Raw genomic sequence first — 23,651 nt, forward strand, 5'->3', positions numbered from 1 at the left:
CATCTGAAATATTTACTTGTGTGAATGAATTAATATATATATTTATATAAGTGGAGGCATCAGTTTAAAAAATATGGGAAGCCCTCACAATAAATTTTGTATATATATAGAGTTAGGTAACCTGATTGGATTCAGAGAAAAGAAAAGAAAAAAAAAAGAAAGAAAGAGAGAGGTAAGTACAATGTATATATCTGGTTGGTTGGTTTGTGTGTATATAAAAATTCGTATATCTATATCAGATTTCAGATAAATGTGCTCGAGATCGATGGATGGTATAATGGCCTACACCACATGAGTAGTACGAATTAATTATTAATGGTCTTTTGTTGAAACAACGCAAACATAGTTGATACATTTTCGATTGGGTTTTTCATTTTCTCCTCAAACAATGAAATCTCAAATAATCATTTCTTACTTCGATTGAAAGAGTCGGATCAATGGTAAAATATTTTATAAAGTTCTGGGTTTCATTGTTCCTCCCGCAGTTTTTGGAGGTCACTTGTTAAAATTATTTTTTAGTTATTAGAAATTTAGGGGCTCTCTTGTACAAAGATTTGAAGCGTGTAGTGTAATCAACACTAGTTTCTCTCCACAATCGAGGTGAGGTAAGGAAATTAAGTAAAATATAAGTTTCCTCCAAAGAGCTGAAACAGTAAATAGAGAAGTTAATTGAGATATTCTGCATGACTTTTTATTGTTTATTGTATTGTATGATGTAGATTCATCTTATAATCATTGCTAAAATGTATTTAAATAAATAATGTGTTTCTAAGATTTATGTTATTTAAATAGTGTGTTATAAGATTTAATTACATAGTTAAAACTATGATATGATATGTACTAAGATTATGCTTAAATATCTTATATGATAATGGTTAAATACATGTGGGTTGGGTTTATATGGTAAATAGGGAGTCATAGTAATGGGTACTATTATTTGTATTTTTTGGGAAGAGACACGTGGATTTTAAATAGAAATTTATGGCTTATCAGTGACTCTGTAATTTAGTGGGCTATAGGAAAAAAAATTATGTTTAGGCCCTTATTTAGAAAAAAATTGTATTTTTCAAAATCAGCAAAAAAAATTGTGTAATTTTAAAAGGGAAAAAAAATTTTTGAGCCCCTGGACTAGGTGGGGCCTAGACACAGGCCTAGCCCGCCTATGCACAGGGCCGACCCTGAGTGGGCCCCAATAACGTAAATTGGGCCAAGTCCAAGATCCATTCTGCCTTCCAAAATAACATCATGCAACTCGCTTGCAAGGTTCCGTCAAGCCTAATCAATATTTAGAAGAGTCGTGACTCTGTGTATCTCGAAGAACTTTCAGCATGTACCCAGAAGCCAGTTATAGTTTCTCGTTTTCTATTTCGCGTAGTACAAGAAATTACTTCCCTTAAATCTCGAACAGAGAATAAAATCATGTTAAGATATAGAAAACTATACATTTGGAGATCAAGTAATTAATGATACAATCATATGACATGGTATGGACAGATACGATCGTGATCAATTCTCCACATTAGCATGCGCGTATTGTCTTATGGGTGGGCTTCACCAGATAAGCCCAAACTTATGTATTATATGTAAATTCCCCATTAGAGGGAAATATAGTAACTAAGTATGACCTCTATTATACTATTGTTTAACGTCCAGAAAGTGACTTCCACTAGCAGTGGCTGTAGTATAGATTGGGTGGTCGATTCAACAAAGAGATGATTATGGACAAAAATATTAGTGGAAAAATAAAAACAAAAAGTTAATAATAAATGACAGAAGTAACCAAATGAGATTGAGATTTTTATTTTGAGAATAAAATGTAACAAGAAAGTCATAGAATGTTTAATCAATAGTAAAAGAGAGTAATGTTTCAAAAATTATCTTTATGTTTATTTAACTATTTTGTACCTTTGATTCACAAAGTTGACACAAGTGGTGTAATAATATTAAAGTTCATTATATTTTGAGTATACAAGTTCTTTAAAATAATAATAAAAAAAAATAGTTTAATCTTATGTAGAACCTAGAAATAACATTATACATCAAGCAATAGTATAATAAAAGATTAAATATAAAACTAAACACCAATATTATTTTTACTAAATAGTAACACATAGAAAGAGCATGACTAATCCTATATATTTTTACTAAAAATAATGATAATGAGATGGAGATAATGGTGATAGTGATAGTGAAGGAAATGAATATTAATATTACTTTTATTAATTTTTAGACACATAGAGAAAGCATAACTAAACTTATATATACCATTTAACTAAAAGTAAATAAAAATGAGCCTAAACAATATAAATGAGCAATACTACTATTACTATATAATCACTAAATAAAAGTATACATAAAGAGCTTGACTAAGTATATATATTTAGTATGTAATATCATAAATAGTAGTATAGATGGGTGAAGAACATAAAAACAAAAGTGGAATCAAAATTTGCATTACTCAAATAAATTTTACAATAACTGAATCAAAGATACAAAATAACTTCACTTTGCATATAGAATCATCCCTAACTTTTCAAGGAAGATTAATTAGGTCATTATGCTCATTATTCTCATAAAAATTCTAGAAAGATATATGAGAAAAAAAGTGAAGAGAGATTTTACTACAATTTTTTTACACTAAAAATTACACACTTCACTACTAAAATGAGTTTCTATTTATAGAGCCGTAAAATGTCTAAAAATAAATAAAAGAAAGTTTGGAATTATAAAAAAAATATATATTAATTAAATTTGACATTTAAAATCAAAAATAAAATTAATATTAGTATCATTGTTATTTTGTCTTCTAATATTTGGATGAATATTGAATGAGGAAGAGAGAAACAGAGTTGATGATGACCTAGACTTATCATCATGGCATCACATTCTTTGGAAGAGAGAAAATTGATAATGAGTTTCATGGGCTAGGCTTGACCTTTTTAGGTTGGGTTGCTTTGGATATCAACAAAAATGCCAATTTTTCTTCTTCTTTTTTTCAACTAGTAGAGACACACGTGCTCCGCACGTGTATCAAATTAAATGTAATTTTATATATAAATTTTAATAATTTTAAAATTTATAAGTCTGGGTTTTTTTTTTATAATAAATAAAAGACACTAGTATAAGCAAATTTGTGTTTTTTTTAGAGTAAAACTATTTTGGACCCTATATTTTATAAAATTTATTAATTACTTTCTGTTTTGTTAAATGATAAAATAGACCATGTATTTTCTAAAATTGTACAAATAGGACATTGAACTAATTTTTTATCAAAATAAATCTTAATAATAATTTGATCTATAGTTGTTATGACAAAACTAGTTACATTTTCTGTATTCATTCGTGTTAAAAATTATCTTAAAGTTGGTTATATTAAAAAATAAAATTATTAATAATAGAGCTTAAGGTCCTATTTTTACCATTTTGAAAAATATAGGGTCCATTTTGTCATTTAACAAAATAGAGGGCCCAATAGCTAACTTTTGCAAAACACGAGGTCTAAAATGGTATTTAGCCATTTTTTTATTGTCTTTTTTATTAAATAAAATAATAAATAAATTATTTCTAGGATTGAAGTAAATTTTTAATTTTAAAAAAGAAGTATTTTAAAAATATAATTTAAGTTACAAAGAGAAATTATTATAGAGAAGATTATAAAAAAAAAAAATTGAAAGGATTAATAAAAAATGTTAATAGGAGGGAAAGATTATGATTCACTTAAATATTTGTGTATATTTGGTTGTTATTTATTTATTTATTTTGTGGTTATCAAAGAAATGAATTTTTTTCTTGTAATTTAATATCTAGTAAAGGCTAGTTGTGTAATTTACTTAGTGGAAAGCCCAAAACTATTCTCATTTTTATAGAGGTTATAGATACTTTGTTTCTTTCTCTTTCTTTCAACAAAAATACACTTTAATTCTTACAAAAATATCATAAATTAAATCAAAATTAAATATTTACATTTATAAATATATTACAATAATTTCATGAAAATTTTAATTAAAATCTAATTTATTTTATCATTTAAAATAAATAAATTGTATTTTAACTACTAATCACAATCCACAACTATCTTATTTATAATCCCTAGCAATTCAAGCAAAGAAAAATAATTATCAAGTTGAATAAACAAGTCAAACCAAATAAAACCATCCAATTATTTTAAAAATATTAGTAGAGAGTCTAAAATTACTATTAATATTTTTTTAGTTGTAACTCCAAAGTCGTGTGTGTGTGCGCGCACCAAATTTTTTCTATTTTTTTCATAAGTCTTAACACAAATAGTATCGAAAAATCTCAATAGTGTAAAGTTCTCAATTTCAATGTCCTCACATGTATTGAATGTATTAGTATTTAAAATGTGACACTCTTTGAAGTTGGAAATGTAAATGAGAGATGATAAATTTTTAGGACAAGCAATTTAAACAAGTATTGATCACAAGATAACATATCTAATTAATAGAATTGAAATGACAAATAACATTTGGAATTCACATGAAAAATTTACAAAATAAAAAGTCAACTAGCTAACTAATAATAAAAAATACAATAACAAACCTATATTTTTAGAGAGACAACTGATGGTTTTTTTTTAATTAAAATAAACTAACATGAAACTCTTTCTTTGTTTATTTATTTATTTATAATTATTATTTTTTTTTCTTGTTTGGAATACGAGAGAATGGACAAAAAATAGAAATAAAATAATGTTATTCTTGTTCCATTTTAATTAATTTATTTATTTATTTGAAAAAATGGATAAATATTACTTGAAAATCGAAATAAATGATGTTTGCCTTGTTCTTGTTTTTATTATTTTTTTCTATTTTTTTAATGAATTTTTATTTTTTGGACAAAAAACATATAAAAATATAAATACAAAAAAATAAAACAAAGACTCTTTATGACAAAAGAAATTCATTCCAATATTAAATGTCGTATTTGAAATTTCATAAGTTTACTTTGCCAATTCAAATGATGAATAAAAGTTAAAAAAATTATTTTCTCAACTCTCATAACTCACCAAAAATGAAAAAAATTACACTCAAATTTTTTCAACTATATGTGTTGACAACAATTTCACCACACATTTAGAAAGTGCATAAAAGAACTTTGAAAATCACAACTTGATAATAAAATATAGCAGCAATTGACTCAAAACGTAACTTTACAATCATGCTTGGATAATTTTGAAAAAATTGACTTAGAAATTCACTACAAGAAAATTACTCTATCTCGACAGTTAAAAACCCATATGATAGACCTATCTTGGCAGTTATCAACTATCGAGATAGAGGTAATGACCTATCTTGACAATTGAGAACTGCCGAGATATGGTACCATATCTCAACAGTCCAATGTATAACCACCGAGATAGGTGTGCCATCTCTTCACTCTTATGTGCATTCTCAAAACCTGGAATCACGGAGATAGGTATCAATCTCGGCGATCACCTTTTGAACTGCTAAGATTACTTCCTATCTTGACACTAAAAAATCGTTGTGATAGGTTAATTGTGGTAGCTTTTTAACAACCGCCATAATTGATATTAATAGGAAAAAATAATTATAGTATTCACGATATATACAAAGATATGTTGTAGTATAATATTATCCAATAAAATTCATAATATATCACTTTCATAGGTTTTGTAAATTGTTATAAGTATGACAACTACAATTAGGGTTTGTTTGGTATGCGGTATTGGGAGAAGTGGGAATAGAAATCTGAAAGTTTACTGTGTTTGGTTAAGTTTTTAATATTTTAATGTTGGCTAAGTGAAAGTGGTGGGCTTTAATTTGGCTGACAAGGAAAATCCAATGAAAATGTGGTTTTCACTTAACTTGCAATTATTTTCCAATGCTACTGGCAGTTTGACACAAACTTTTGTATTTTAAAATTATTTTGTTTTATATATGAATACTAATGTATATAAAAATATTTAAAATATGAAGTAATTCTTTAAATTAAGAAATGATATATAAAGTATTGGGAAAATTACATGTTGACACGTTTTTTTCCATTTAATTCTAATAATAACGTTACTTTTTAAATTTTTGAATATACCGTTATTTATACCGTTTTTTCATTTTAAACCATTTTTTTTGACTTGTTGGGCACGCTGAGTTGATGGGGTGACGTAAGTGTCAGTTGGAATAGATGGAGGTCATGTCCAACTGGGCGCGTGGGCACGTTTTTTAAGTTTTTGAATTGATTTTTTAAATTTTTACCCAAAAAGTGGTTTGTAAACCTACCAATAAAATTCTACAACATAATATTTTTTATTTACATCGTAAACCTACATAGTTTTTGTATACAAAGTACATTACTGTAACATGTCTTATATAGTAAACCTGAATAACAATATATGCACTTGTCAAAGATTTGAATATGATGAAATTCCTTGCTCATAAGTTTATTTGGCATATATGCGTATACTCATATATGCCTAATAAACTTATTAGTTTATTTTGAGATATTGAAGTATATTTTCATTCTTTGTTTACATAGTAGCATTTTCATATAGCCTATCATCGGATATGCTAATAAATCTATTAGTTTATTTTAGCATATTGAAACAAATTTTTATTTTTCTTTTCGTATATTGGAATCCTAATTCAATTCATTTTTTATAGTCTACAATTATATATGTCAATAAACTTAGTAGATTCTATTTGTTGGAACAACAATTTATTTTTTATAATACATAGTAAACTATAATCAAACATACGTCAATAAACTTATTAGTTTATTTTGATGTCGAAGTTGACGTACTTCTTCTTCCTCGAAGCAACGATCTCTGGTTTTTGTTTTTTTTTGTTGTTGTGATCAGCTGATAGGTTTATTGGTCGATTGAATTGTAGATCGATTTAGAGAGATGATGATTTGCTTGTTGTATACAACAACATATTTGAGAGATATGATGATCGATTCTCCAATTTTCAGATCTGTCGAGGTCTCCGTCAATGGTGTTTCTTCGTTCAAGTTTGGTTTGGTTTCTTTCCGTTTTAATCAGGTTAACCACGCGCAGGGATGGCCGAGAAAAGTGGAGTTGTGGGCGCGTCTCCTTCATCGCCGGTGGTTCCAAAATAATCCCGGCTAATAACGGTATGGTGATGACGTGTCACGGTATATGAATGGATTGTTTTTATATAACGTTGTTTTTGTAATATTAATGTATATAATATATATATATATATAAAAATTTCCCTAAAGTATTTTCCTTATTTTTTTTATTTATATAGTTTATTTTATAAAATATATTACCAATTTGTATATAATTTTACTCTTTATAATTATTTATTATTGTTAATTTTTTTTATAAAATTATATGAAAAATAATAAATAAAAATTATTTTAAACACTTAAAAAGAAAAAAAATATTGAATTATTAGTATTTTACAAAAAAAAAAATAATTATTATTGTAAAAAAGAAAAAGTTGTTACATTCCATTCCAATGTCAACCAAACATGGTAATGTTACGTTCCTAGGTTTATCATTCCCTTCATCACTCTCCAATCAATGTTAAACCTATTCCCATAAAATGAAACATGCATACCAAACGGCTCTTTAGTTCTAACTATAAATCTAGCTAAAATTATACTTGAAAGAAAAAAAAAACAATAGTAACTAAGAAAATAGAATATCTTCATTATGTATTAACTATAATTATTTTAAAACTTTATTCCTAAAATCATGACGAGCAAACAAACTAGTGCAACAAGTCTTTAGAAAGTCAGTCTCTACTGCTGTATGCAACTTTGGAACATTTTCAGGAATATGTGCTTCCCTTACCTTGCTTATCTTCTAGAAACTGCAATTGTCTGTTAGCTTTTAATGGTCATTATGAATATAATTCTTAAAATATGAAGAAAAAAAATGATAAAGCTATAAAAGATAGTTTGTAGCTAACATACTGAAATAGTGAAACATTAACTGTCTTTCCCATACCTGTGTCTCAGCATCCTATCTCATTCAACTAGGAATGTCAATCGGGTCAGGTCGGGCCTGACCCCGCCACAAACCCGGCCCGACCCGATATCACTTTGGCCCGACCCGACTCCTTCTTTTGGCCTAGCGAGTCAAGCCCGACCCGAGATAATCGGACCAGTTTAGGCCGGACTAGGGATGGCAATTAGGGCCAATTTTGCGGGCCGAGTCGGGCTTTTATCGAGCTCCCAGCCCGGTATATATTATTTCGGGTCGGGTTAGACCCAGCCTGATTTCAAATATTAAAAAAAACCCTAAATTTCTAAATGAATTTTACTCTTCCACCATTTCCCTTTTTCTTCTTCTTCCCAACTGGCCCGAATCTGGTTTAAACCCATTGTCAATATTAAAATCTTCTATATTCTGTTATTCATCTTGTGTTTATTGTTATCTGAATCATTTTACATTTCAAGGTTTAGAAAATCTCGTTGATGACTTTTCAGCTATATGTAAATGTTCAAGAGATGTGGCTCGTTTGCATTTGCAACTAGAAGCAGCAAGATTTGCTTCATCTGCCAAACGGTATCATCCGATTCATGTGCTTTTTGTGACCGAGTGCTTTCCAATCCCGAATCTGTTTACTTGTAAAGATCTCATCACACAAGAAAGGAATGCCTAGCTGTATGAACCAAATCGTAATAAATTGAGGAATAAGGTTCAACTCCCAGTTGGGTCATGTGAACTTCCAGTTCCTCTTAATGCTAAAGGTTAAACTTCAGCCATTTACTCTTATTGTAAATTTGTTTCTTTGCTATTTGCTTTTAGAAAACTAACCAAGTAGTTGTAATCAGAAAATAGGCCTTTGTAAGTTTATTTTTCTTGAACTAAACACAAATAACTTAAGTGGATCCATTCAAGTTAATCAATTTCATTAACCTTCTCCAGTTAAGTTCATGCAAAGAGAATATTTGACCCAAATTCAGTGTAGAATTCAATCTACTGTGCTACAATTAGAAAAATAAACATAATTAATAAGCAAATAAAACGAGTTACAGAGTACAATAGAGTTTAAAATAGGGTTCAAATTTCATCTCAAAAAAAATATTTGAGGACAAATTGTGTAGTAAACTTGAAGATGAATGAGCTAAGGATGAAGTAGTTATGTTGCTTGCCCAAAATCATAAAGATGGCAAAAAAAAGTGAATTTCAATGGTCTTATGTTTAAATGACAGTTTAGACTTAAATTTATGTTTGAAGTTATATATGTACTAGTTTGATTACTTAAAGTTATTGTATAATGAAATGTGTTTATCTTTTTATAGGCTTTGACGTTTTGCAAGTGTTTGAAAAGAATTTAAGTCAAGTGGAAATTTCAATCTCGATTCATAGGAGGTATATATATATATATAAATTTTTTATAATTGCTTTATTCTATTACATATAATTCATAGAAGAGCTTGAATATCTTTTATATTCATCCATAGCGAAGTAGGTTTTACGAAATTTGTGTGCTGCGGTGATATAAGGATGAAAAATTTTGAGTTATCTAATTATTTATAGTTAAAATTGACAGATGATTAGATTAATAAAATAGGAAAAATGTTGTCCATTTTCCGTAGATATGTTTATAATATTTTTAAAGCAATTGCATGGATTAATTGATAGATATGAGAATATGGTGTTAATGTAGGTTAAAATAAAAGGTCTAATCGAATTGATTCTAATTTTGAGGATGATATTGACTTTGTGCCATCAACTGCAAATGAAGTACAATCTGTTAGTAATACAGTAGAAGAAGCTCATACTACAGGGACACAGAGAAAAAGAACCTCTCGTGCATGGGATCATTTCACGCGGCAAAATATTGATGGAAAAATTAAAGCAATTTGCAATTATTGCGAGAGTAAGCTGGTGGGAGAAAGATCTAAAGGGACTAGGCATTTAAATTCTCACTTAGAGAGGTGTCCAGTAAGAAAGGCCCAACTTGCCGCCAATCCTAGTGCAACTGCAAGCCCTTCAGTTACTTTCAATTTTGATCTTGATTTAATAAGGATCAAATTGGCTCAAATGATTGTTGAGTATGAATATCCTTTGTCTATGGTTGAGCATAGCAGGCTAATAGAATATTCAAGCACTTTGTGTCCCATGTTTCAAATAGTGTCAAAGAATACGATTAGGTCTGACATTATGAAAATGTATAAAACTGAGAAAGAAATGTGCATGCAAATTTTAGAAAAAAGTTATAGTAGAATAGCCATAACTAGTGACATATGGACTGCAAATCATTAGAAGATGGGATATATAGCTGTAACAGCTCATTTTATTGATGTTTCTTAGAAATTACACAGTCAGATATTGAGTTTTAAGTATGTTCCGTGTCCTCATGATGCTCCATCACTACTTGAGGCCCTAAGATCTTGTCTTAATGAATAGAAAATAGAAGACAAGATCAGTACAGTGACTCTTGATAACTGTACTTCAAATGATGCTATGATTGAGCTTTTGAAAGGACAATTTGAGTCTGACAGTTTTATTTTGAAGGGAAAGTTGCTACGTGTGCGTTGTTGTGCACATATTTTAAATCTAATTGTCAAAGATTACTTAACTGTCATTGGTGATAGTATTGACAAAATTCGAGACAGTGTTGCTTATTGGTCGGGTACACCAAAAAGACATGAAAAATTTGAGGACACTACTCGTCAACTTAGAGTACCATACACCAAAAAAATATCACTTGATTGTGTAATAAGATGGAATTCAACCTTTTTGTTGTTTAGCACAGTTATATCGTACAAGACAATATTTGAACGTACAAGGCTGTGTGAGTTGTGTTTGAGGTGTACCCCTTCGAAAATTAATTGGCAAAATGCTCAACAATTGTGTGACAAATTAGAGTTGTTTCATGAATTGACGAAATTATTTTCTGGAACAAAGTACCCAACCGCCGATATTTTTTTCCTAAAAATGTGGAATTACGACAAAACATTGAATCATGAATGTCATCATATGTGCCTTTAATTAAGGACATGGCAACTCAAATGATGTCCAAGTTCTAGAAATATTGGAAAAAGATTCACAAGCTTATGTGTGTGGCAGTTGTTTTAGACCCGAGGTACAAGTTCATATTGCTTGAATATGAGCAATATGTAACTGAAATTGCAAATGTTCATGAGCTTTGTTGCGAGCTACTGGAGGAGTACGGGTCTAAGTTTTCTCATTTGAGAGAAAGAGAGGTTCAGGAAAAAAATGTATCGACATCGTCTTCAACACGTCGATAAGATGTCCTTTCTAACTTTGACAGATTTGTTAGAGCTTCCTATCGAGTAGAGAATATGAAGTCTGAACTGGATTTATATTTAGAGGAGAACTAGGTACCTAAGACTGAAGAGTTATTTGATATATGCAACTATTGGAAGGTGACGGGCCTCAAATACCCTTTGTTGAGTATGATTGCCAAGGATGTATTTGTTGTGTCTGTTAGCACTATTACTTCAGAATCTACATGCAAGCAACAGTGCTAACAGGCACAGCAAATACATCCTTGGCAATCATACTCAACAAAGGGTATTTGAGGCCCGTCACCTTACAATAGTTGCATATATCAAATAACTCTTCAGTACTAGGTACCAAGTTCTCCTCTAAATGTAAATCCAGTTCAGATTTCATATTCTCTACTCGATAGGAAGCTCTAACAAATCTGTCAAAGTTAGAAAGGGCATCCAATCGTCGTGTTGAAAACGATGTCGATACATTTTCTTCCTGAACCTCTCTTTCTCTCAAATGAGAAAGCTTAAACTCGTACTACTCCAATAGCTTGCAACAAAGCTCACGAACATTCGCAATTTCAATTACATATTACTCATCTCCATAGATTACAGGAAAATAATATTCGAACAACATGAACTTGTACCTCAGGTCTAAAACAACCGCCACACACATAAGCCCGTGAATCTTTCCCCAATATTTCTAGAACTTAGACATCATTTGAGTTGTCATGTCCTTATTAAAAGGCACATCTGATGACATCCATGATTCAATGTTTGTCTTAATTTCACATATTTTTGGAAAAAAAAATATTAACGGTAAGGTATTTTGTTCCAGAAAATAATCATCACTTCATGAAACAACTCTAACTTATCACACAATTGTTGAACATCTTGCCAATCAATTTCCGAAGGGACACTCCTAAAACGCAACAAACGCAACCTTGCATGTTTAAATATTGTCTTGTGCGATAAAGCTGTGCTAAGTATCAGAAAAGTTGAATTCCACCTCGTTATACAATCAAGTGATATTTTTTTAGTGTATGGTACTCCAAGTTGACGAGTAGTGTCCTCAAATTTTTCATGTCCTTTTGGTGTACCCGACCAATAAGTAACATTGCCTCAAATTTTGTCAATATTATCACCAATGACAGATAAGCCATCTTTGACAATTAGATTTAAAATGTGCACAACAACGCACATGTAGCAACTTTCCCTTTAAAATAAAACTGTCAGGCTCAAATTGTCCTTTCAAAAGCTCAATCATAGCATCATTTGAAGTACAGTTATCGAGAGTCACTATTCTGATCTTGTCTTCTATTTTTCATTCATTAAGACAAGATCTTAAGGCCTCAAGTAGTGTTGGAGTATCGCGAGGACACGAAACATACTTAAAACTTAATATCTAACTGTGTAATTTCTAAGAATCATCAATAAAATGAGCTATTACAGCCATATATCCTCTCTTCTAATAATTTGCAGTCCACATGTCACTAGTTATGACTATTCTACTCCTACTTTTATCCGAAATTTGCCTGCACTTTTCTTTTTCAGTTTTATACATTTTAATAATGTCAGACATAAACGTATTCCTTAACACCATTTAAAACATGGAACACAAAGTACTTAAATATTCTATAAACCCGCTACGCTCAACCATAGACAAATGATATTCATACTTAACAATCATTTGAACAAATTTGATTATTCCTAAATCAGGATCAAAATTAAAAGTAACTAAAGGGCTTGCAGTTGCACTAGGATTAGCGGCAAGTTGGGCCTTTCTTACTGGACGCCTCTCTACGTGAGAATTTAAATACCTAGTCCCTTTAGAACTTTCTCCCACCAGCTTACGCTCACAATAATTACAAACTGCTTTAATTTTCCATCAATATTTTGCCGTGTGAAATGATCTCATGCACGAGAGGTTCTTTTTAAACTGTCCCTGTAGTCTGAGTTTCGTCTACTGTATTACTAACAAATTGTACTTCATTTGCAATTGATGGCACAAAATCAACATCATCCTCAAAATTAAAATTGACTTGACCAGACATTCTATTTTAACCTATATTAACACCATATTCACATATCTATCAATTAATCCATGCAATTGTTTTAAAAATATGAGAAACATATCTACGAAAAATCAGACAGCATTTTCCCTATTTTATTAACCTAACCATCTGTCAATTTCAACTATAAATATTGGATAACACACAATATTTCATCCTTACATCACCGCGGCACACAAATTTCGCAGAACCTACTTTGCTATGAATGAATATATAAGATATTCAAACTCTTCTATAAATTATATGTGATATAATAAAGCAATTATAAAAAAATATATATATACCTCCAATGAATCGAGATTGAAATTCCCACTTGACTCACATTCTTTTCAAACACTTGCAAAACGCCAAAACCTATAAAAAATAAACACATTTCATTATACAATAATTAACTTTAAATAATCCAACTACATAAATTAGTACATAACTTCAAACATAAATTCAAGTTAAATTGCTATTTAAACATAAGACCATGAAAATTCACTTTTTTTGCCATCTTTATGATTTTGGACAAGCAACATAACTACTTCATCCTTAGCTCATTCATCTTCAAGTTTACAACACAATTTGATCTCAAATATTTTTTTGAGATGAGATTTAAACCCTATTCCAAACTCTATTGTATTCTGTAACTCGTTTTATTTGCTTATTAATTATGTTTATTTTTTTAACTATAGCACAGTAGACTGAATTCTACACTGAATTTAGGTTAAATATTTTTTTGTGCATGAACTGAACTGGAGAAGGTTAATGAAAGTGATTAACTTGAATGGATCCACTTAAGTTATTTGTGTTTAGTTCAAGAAAAATAAGCTTCTTACAAAGGCCTATTTTTTGCTTACAACTACTTGGTTAGTTTTCCAAAAGAAAATATCAAAGAAAAAAATTTACAATAAGGGGAAATAGCTAAAGTCTAACCTTTAGCATTAAGAGGAATTGAAAGTTCACATGACCCAACTAGGAGCTGAACCTTATCCCTCAATTTATTACGATCTGGTTCATACAGCCAGACATTCCCTTCTTGTGTAACGAGATCTTTACAAGTAAACAGATTCGAGATTGGAAAGCACTCGGTCACAAAAAGCACATGAACTGGATGATACCCTTTGGCCGATGAAGCAAGCCTTGCTGCTTCTAGTTGCAAATGCAAACGAGCCACATCTCTCGAACATTTACAGATAGCTCAAAAGTCATCAATGAGCTTTCCTAAACCTTGAAATGTAAAATGATTCAGATAACAATCAACAAAAGATGAATAACAGAAAATAGAAGATTTTAATATTGACAATGGGTTTAAACCAGATTCGGTCCAGTTGGGAAGAAGAAGAAGGGAAATGGTGGAAGAGTAAAATTAATCTAGGAATTTAAGGTTTTTTTTTAAATATCTGAACCCGAAATAATATATACCGGACCGAGCTGGGAGCCCAATAAAAGCCCGAATAATTCGGGCCAAAGTCGCCTCGTCGGGCTAGGGGCCGACCCGGCCCACAAAAATGGCCCTAATTGCCATCCCTACATTCAACTATAATGTTGAGCAAGATGACGAGCATCTTCAAGAGGGGCACTTATGACCATGGCTCTCAGTTGATCTAAAACCAGGAAGCATATAGAACATAGTATTTTGATTCTGTATCAATATTAATCATATAGAAAATGAACTAATTATCTTATCATTTAGAGTGCACTGTATTCATAATAAATTTAGAAAGTTACGATACTAAATATGAAAAGTGTAATAAATTTCATAAAAATTAAAAAACAGTAATGCCACCACAGTAAAAAATAATGAACTATTGCAAATATTTTTGTTTTCATTCCCGATCAGTGTTAATCAATTAGAATATGGTATTGGTTGATATTAAAAATCAACAAATAAACTTAAATGTTTACTACATGTAATATATCTTTTTGATAAGTGTGCCTATATGGGTAGCAGCTTGTTAAATTCTTCTTGTTATTTCTCCACATGCTTGCAAACATCACCATATATAGATGCAGCTTTAGCTAATATGTAGTCATCAATGTTTTTGGATCCATATCTACAACAATCATCTGACAGTTTGGTTCCTAATTACCATAAAATAATAAAGATAATAAAAATAACCACAAAAAATCAAGGTACGAATCATATTCTATGTGACTAGAAAATGTCACTCAATCACAGTCCATATTTAACCTGTTTCAACATGTTTGATTCCTATGGCTATTAAGGATTCTGCTACTCTAAATTCTTTTCAAAAATCCTAGAAAACCACAATAAAAATTAGCATGGATTAGAATATAATAGAAAACAACTATTGCTAATCAAGAATTTTGATAATGAGAAAAAGTGGAGTAAATTTGATAAATGTGTGAGCTTGGAATAGAAGAATGTGTAGTAACAATTCACACAGAGTAATACCCTCTATTTTTAAAGCTAAATTCCTATCAAATTTTCCTTCAATCACAACTTTTTGAAGAAAAATAAAACTTGAAACACTCTAGAGACAGTGTGAATGCAGCAATAAACTTTGGAAAGTTAGTTACTCAATTATCTATTATTTTGACGAGTTCCAAAATAATTTAGTTGAAGTTTTTTTACTCAATTGTTGAACTCGGAGCTCCTTATGTAGCTCTCTTGTATGGATTTTAAACTAAGCTCGTACATGGCACGATATAGAATTTTTTGTTCTAATACTTTCTTTACTCATACAATTTTTTTTCCTCTCTTTCTCATCTTCAATTGTTAGAAAAATAAATAAACAGTCGCAGAAATATCTTGGCTATACAAATAACTTGCACTATACTACAGTCCTCATTTATTGTAAAGCAACAACAATAAACACATCCTCCTACTATGGAGTATACAGTCTAATATAATCTAACAAAAAAATTATTTGAAAAGTAAAAGGCTCTCAAATATTCTTCCATGAGGGAGAGAAAGGGTAGCTCTTGCTACTGCTGCTACTCGATAAACGGATATGGGAAAGAGCTCTACACTACAAGATTTATTTATTGTTAATAAAACAGAGAAGAGAGTACAATCAATGAATAGGTAGAGAAAGAGGAAGAAGATGGCTTGTCCTACTGTTATTTATAGTTGATACAAAGGACACAGGCCATGAGAAAGTGGGCATTGGGCCATTTCTCATCTGATTTATATAGATAAAAAATGTTTTTAGCTACACAAGCTCTTGTTTCATCTATATATTTATATGTATAATTAACTATATTGCTATTTGTGTCATTGTATAATTTAAAACGCTTTTTGTCAAAAAAAAAAAAGAATATGTAATCATCTTCTTTCAACCAAGTTTTTTATAATCTATAAACAATGAAACATTATTGAAAAAAAAAATAGAAATTACAACACCTAGAGAATATTTCAGGAAAATTAATGCAAACTAATTTTTCAGTAATAAGTTCTTCCATAGCACTAAGTAAACAATCAGCACCATCCTTTTTTTCAACCTCAGATAGTTTAACTATCGTTGCAAAACTACAACATTTTAACCTTTATCGCATACTAAAATTCCTAATTTCACTAACAATAGTACTTCAAAATTTAGGTATCAAATTTTAGCTAAATCTAAAGGGTTCTTATTTTATGTATTAAAAACATGAAAATTAAACTGTAATAGAAACACTAAAATTACATAATAATAATACCTTTATGAAATGAGTGGATCTATAAAGTTTCTCAAGTTGTTGATTTCTCTGCATTTTAATCTCATCTATCACCATGACATCCGATCTTTCATAGCCAGTCCCACTAAATTGCTTTATCACAGCCTAAAACACGAACAATATATTTCATAATATAATATAAACATAAATCATACTACAATACAATATAATCTACATCTTTGAACCTAATGGATAAAATAAATTCACTACATATTAACATTAATATACAAAGTAGAATTTTTATATCTTACAAACTTTCTTAAATAAATAAATTACAAATTATTAAAAAAAAAAAAATCAAAGAAAAACTAACCTAAGGAAGAAGATGAGTGCCATTTTCATTGCTGGTATTTTTGTTCGAGATTGGGAACGGCCAGAGGAGGAGCAGATGGCTGGGGATCGGCTGGAGGAGGCGCTCCTGCTAGTGTTCTAGTGCGGCTGGGGACAGGGACGAACAGAGGAGGATAAACGGCTGACGAATGGAGGAGGAAAGATGGCGGCTGGGGATGTGGACGAACGGAGGAAGAAGAAGAAGAGGGGTTGGATCAAAAGAAGAAGAGGGGCTGGGCTGGGCTTGTTCAAGTGGGTTTTTGTGTTTAAGAATAATTCCTTAAAAGCACCCTTTTTTTTTTTTTTTTTAAATATTTACATTTTTACGTTTAAAAAATATTTATTTATATTTTTACGGTTTCTTCAAAAAATGACACGAAAATAATATAAAATCAATAAGAAAACTACATAAAAAGTAACATGAAAATAATATCAAAATAACAACAAAAAATAACATACATATAATAAAAAATCAACAACAAATTAACAAGATTACAACATAAAAAGACCGTATTTTCTGTAAATAAAATCAAAAAAATCGTAACAAAGTTTAAAATTCCGTGAAAACGTATTTTTGAAATTTTTTTGTTGTTTTTATATTTTTGTGAAATAATCTTTTTTTTAAGGGGTTTTTTCACTTTTAACCAAAAAAACAATAATAATATTACAAAACTATTTTTAGCTGACCAATAAATAAAAATACAGTCCAAATAAAAAAAAATTAGACAAATACCAATTATACACATTTTCAACTTAGGATTCATGCTTCCTGGGCAACTATTGTGTAACCACGCAGCAACCCAACGCACCCGAAATGAAAATTTAACCAGAAAGAGAACCACCATTAATTTCAGAGACTTCACCTGAGAAAATGACCAGAATCAATCAAAACATGGGCTATTTCGAATTCATAAAAAATGTAGAAAAACTACTACAAAACTAAAATTCAACCAAAAATCTAATTTAATTTGCATAAAATTAATGTCCTGACTTTAATTTTTCAGATCTATGAAAGGCAGATCTCAAAAAGTTGAACTAGAGTTCCCAAACAATCCAACTCAAGTGTAATCTAAAAAAAAATTACATCAATACTATAGTAAAATGTTTATCATTGTGTATTTTCGTTGTTTTTCAAATATCTAATGGTGAATTTGTTGATATTAATGTTGGAAATTATTTTATCCGGGTCTTAGATCTACTCACAAGTATGTTGATTAACATCCTAAATATGAACTTCTAAAACGATTATGAAATAAACACATATTAAGTATTAGAAACCTTACAATGGGTGCAGCGGAATAATATGACTCCTTCCGTTCAGATCTCTAGCCCTTGATTCATTTCTGTAGCAGAGCATTATCAATATCTGAACCTGGATCTCTTTCTCTCCTTCTTTAGTGCTGAAACTCCTTCTTGTTAAATGTCTTTCTTCACGATCTTCTTCACTATGATTGAGGTATCACTTGCTGTGTGTGGGCACTACTCTAATCACTAAGTGGTTCAAGATTTCAAGGAAGAAGAAAGAGAAGAAGGTGGCGGCTAGGTATAGAGAGAGAAGGCTCAAGTTTTTCTCTGAAGGAAAGTGTGAAAGTTAAGTGTAAATTTCCTGAAGCCTTCACTATCTATTTATAGCATTCCACTAGGGTTAGGTTTGAATTATTTGGCATTAAAATAATGAAAATATCAGAAGATAAATCCTATAAAAGTGGCCGGCCCTAAGCAATATGGATTTGGGCCTCACTTTTTGCAATTTTGCAGTTTTATCATTTCTGCATCTCATTTTCTCAAAAACGCCAATTTTCAAATTCAACAATTTAAATGCCAATTCTAATTATTTAATAACTATAAATAATTATTAAATAATATTGTCATTTATCGTATTTATTAATTGAACCATACAAAGTATCATAATTAACAAATATGCCCCTAAAACTCTTTCTTTACAATTTCGCCCTTACTTAGTGAAAAATTCACAAATAGACATAGTCTAAATTGAGAATTATAATTGATTAATCAAAACCAATTACATGAGTCTTACAAGCAATATTATCTCAACTAGTGGGGGGACCATGGGTCTATATAACCGAGCTTCCAATAAGCAGATCAAGAATTTATAACCTAAATTCACTGACTTATTAATTCTTCGTTGAATCCACGCATAGAACTTAGAATTGCACTCTCTGTATATAGAATGCTCTATATGTTCCACCATATAGACACATCATAAGTTATCCATTGTTATAATCCTAATTTGATCAATGATCCTCTATATGAATGATCTACACTGTAAAGGGATTAGATTACCGTTACACCATACTATGTATTTTATCCTTAAAACACTTGACCCCGTATAAATGATATTTCAGCTTATGTGAAATGAGTACTCCACCATTTATATTTGTTTGGTCAAGCTCGAAGGAGATCATCCTTTGCTTACTATTCGCCAGATAGAAGCTATAGATTCCATGTTTATGTTAGCGCTCTCACTCAATTGCACTACCGTGTTCCCAAAATATACGTATCTGTTGGAAATTATTTTACCAGGATCTAGATTTACTAACAAGTATGTTTGATAACACCCTAATATGAATTCTAAAACAATGAAAATAAACACATATAAAGTTAGAAAACCTTACAGTAGGTGCAGCGGAATAATATGACTCCTTCCGTTTAGATCTCTAGCCCTTGATTCCTTTCTGTAGCATAGCATCACCAAGATCTGAACCTGGATCTTCTTTTTTCCTTCTTTGATGCAGAATTTCCATAGTCTTACATACCATGATTGAGATACCACTTGATGTGTGTGGGCACTACTCATTCACTCAAGGGAATTCGAAAAACAGAGAAGAAAGAAAGAGAAAGAGTGGCGGTTTCATAGTGTTTGAGAGAATAAACTGTAAAGTGTGTGTCTCAAACCTGAAGCCTTTACCTTCTATTTATAGAATACCACATAGGGTTAAAGTTGAATTATTTGGCATTTAAAAATGAAAAATAAAATGAGAAATAGAAGCATTAAGTGGTCGGCCATTCATTGAGGAAAACAAATCCTTCCACTTTTCAAACTTTCCTATTTCATCATTTCTAGTTTCCCATTTTCTCAAAATTGCCAATTCTCTCTTTCAACTTCATAAATGTCAAATCTAATTATTTAATAACTATAATTAATTATTAAATAATATATTGTCATTTATTTTATTTATTAATAAAAACTAATCAAAGTTTCCCAATTAATAAATATACCCTTTAAACTCTCTATTTACTGTTTTACCTTTGCTTAGTGAAAATTCATAAAGTAGACATAGTCTAACTTTTAGAATTTTAATTGATTAATTAAAATCAATTAACTGAGTCTTACAAGCAGTATGGTCTCAACTAGTATGGGGACCATGGGTCTATATAACCGAGCTTCCAATAAGTCGAACCGAATTTACCAAGTAAATTCCCTAACTTATTAATTCCTCATTGAATCCACACTTAGAACTTGGAATTGCACTCTCAGTCATATAGAACGCTCTATATGTTCCACGATATAGACACGTCATTAGTTATCCATTGTTATAACCCTAATGTGATCAATGATCCTCTAGTTATCCATTGTTGGAAATTATTTTACCAGGATCTTAGATCTACTCACAAGTATGTTTATTAACACCCTAAATATGAACTTTCTAAAACGATGAAATAAACACATATAAAGTTAAAAAAACCTTACATTGTGTGCAGCGGAATATAATGACTCCTTCCGTTCAGATATCTAGCCCTTGATTCCTTTCTGTAGCAGAGCATTATCAATATCTGAACCTGGATCTCTTTCTCTGAATCCTTGATGCTGAAACTCCTTTGCTGATGATCTTTCTTCACGATCTTCCTCACTATGATTGAGGTATCACTTGCTGTGTGTGGGCACTACTCATACACTAAAGATTTCGAAATTCAAGAGGAAGAGAGAGAGAGTGGGTTCGGCCAAAGATAGGGAGAGAGAAGGCTCAGGTTTTTCTGATTCAGAAAGTGTCAGAAAAAAGTGTAATTTTCCTGAAGCCTTCACTATCTATTTATAGCATTCCACTAGGGTTAGGTTTGAATTATTTGGCATTAAAATAATGAAAATATCAAAGGGAAAACCCTACAAAAGTGGCCGGCCCTATACAAATAGATTTGGGCCTCACTTTTTGCAATTTTGCAGTTTTATCTTTTCTGCATCTGATTTTCTCAAAAATGCCAATTTTCTAATTCAACCATTTAAATGCCAATTCTAACTATTTAATAACTATAAATAATTATTAAATAATATTGTCATTTATCATATTTATTAATTGAACCATACAAAGTATCATAATTAACAAATATGCCCCTAAAACTCTTTCTTTACAATTTTGCCCTTACTTAGTGAAAATTTCACAAATAGACATAGTCTAATTTGAGAATTATAATTGATTAATCAAAACCAATTACATGAGTCTTACAAGCAATATTATCTCAACTAGTGCGGGGACCATGGGTCTATATAACTGAGCTTCCAATAAGTAGATCAAGAATTTATTACTAAAATTCACTAACTTATTAATTCTTCGTTGAATCCACGCATAGAACTTAGAATTGCACTCTCAGTATATAGAATGCTCTATATGTTCCACCATATAGACACATCATTAGTTATCCATTGTTATAATCCTAATGTGATCAATGATCCTCTATATGAATGATCTACACTGTAAAGGGATTAAATTACCGTTACACCCTACAATGTATTTATTCCTTAAAACACTTGACCCCGTATAAATGATATTTCAGCTTATGTGAAATGAGTACTCCACCATTTATGTTCGTTTGGTCAAGATCGAAGGAGATCATCCTTTGCTTACTATTTGCCAGATAGAAGCTATAGATTCCATGTTTATGATAGCGCTCCCACTCAATTGCACTATCGTGTTCCCAAAATGTACGTATCACCCTGACCTAAAAGTAGGCTTAACTAACAAATCAAAGAACACGAATAGCCTTTCAAGATTGAGCCTAATCATATCAGGATTAAGATCATTTGATCTAGGATCAACTAAGCGATATTGACTTGAATAGATATTACGGTAAGTTTAATAAATCTAAGTCAAAGTTCAATATCGGTCCCTTCCGATGCATACTTCATGCATCCAACCTGAGCTTTACTTTAACCAATGCTCTGGAAAGAACATAGCATTTCTCCAAATGCAAGTAAACTCTGTTGTAGATTATCATATCAGTAAAACCCTATGTCTGATAAATCTAGGAAACTTTATTCACATAGTCATGTTTACTTTCCAATGTGTTGACGGCACAATAAACAGGATCAAGTATGTGAAAAGGGTTTCAGATGAATTTATACATTATGTACATATAATCATGAAATAAATCATGTGAACCATGCAACATTAAATGTTATTTCTGATATATATATTAATAAGTAAATCTGATTATATTGAAATGAGTTTTATTTAGGGCATAAAACCAAACAAACTCCCACTTGCACTAATATAAAACAAAAAGTGCGTTTCAAATAATCTCAACACCTCGATATACAAATCAAGTGTAGTAGTAGTAAACTCCTCGTAATAGGATCTGAAAGGTTGAATTAAACACAACATTTTCTCCACCATTACTCTTCCTTAATCACAAAATCATTGATAATGTGAAATTCCTCTCTATATGTCTACTCTCTTGGGATACTGGATTCTATACCTTTGGCAACTACTTTTGGTTAATCAGGAAATTAACACTAGGGGTTTAAGGCAATTTAGAATGGTGCCAAAGATGTACAGAACTTTCCTTAGACTGAATAAGTACCTTTCCTGCAACTTTAACATTCAGTCCCTATCTGGTAGAGCTAGAGACTTCAGATAGGTTTTTACACTTCTCCAAAATCACTATTCCACCCCCAGAGTAATCACCATCTTATCAGAAAGATTTTCTAGCACAAAGGCAAATTTCGAATTTACTTGATTGTCTTCCAATGTTCTTCTCCTGGATTAATCTGATACCTACTCATTACTCCCACTCAACAGCAGGCGTCTTGTCTAAGGCATACAAAGGCATATCTAAGACCTCTCACTGTTGATATAAGAAATTCTTTCATGGCTTTATCTTTTCTGGAATTGTTAAGACTTTTCCTTAGATAAATAAAATCTATACCTAAGAAGTTGTGAAGCTTCTATAGATTGCCATTAGAAAGAAAATGCTTCAGCATCTTACTAAAGTAAGTTGCTTGCATTAGAGTAAGTAATTACCAGGTATACCACAAGCCATAGGTTTAGATAAACTCAAACCTACAATACTAGGAACAGGAAGTTTTGTTAAGTTTATTGAATAGACTTATAAACAAAATTTCCTTTTATGTCTTTGTAATAGAAAACTTTA

General features: G+C 30.6%; 1 long non-coding RNA gene across 1 annotated transcript; it reads right to left on the reverse strand.

The window, feature by feature from the left end:
• Positions 1 to 7,634: 7,634 nt before the first annotated feature.
• Positions 7,635 to 17,526, reverse strand: LOC115718580 (uncharacterized). Its single transcript, XR_009686350.1, has 5 exons — positions 17,248 to 17,526; positions 16,917 to 17,039; positions 14,187 to 14,480; positions 7,955 to 13,622; positions 7,635 to 7,817 (listed from the first exon to the last, which is right to left on the reverse strand). It is a non-coding gene; the product is annotated as an uncharacterized LOC115718580 (long non-coding RNA).
• Between the last annotated feature and the right edge of the window lie 6,125 nt (positions 17,527 to 23,651).

Source organism: Cannabis sativa, chromosome 2 (assembly GCF_029168945.1).
Source record: "Cannabis sativa cultivar Pink pepper isolate KNU-18-1 chromosome 2, ASM2916894v1, whole genome shotgun sequence".
NCBI classification, from domain to species: Eukaryota; Viridiplantae; Streptophyta; class Magnoliopsida; order Rosales; family Cannabaceae; genus Cannabis; species Cannabis sativa.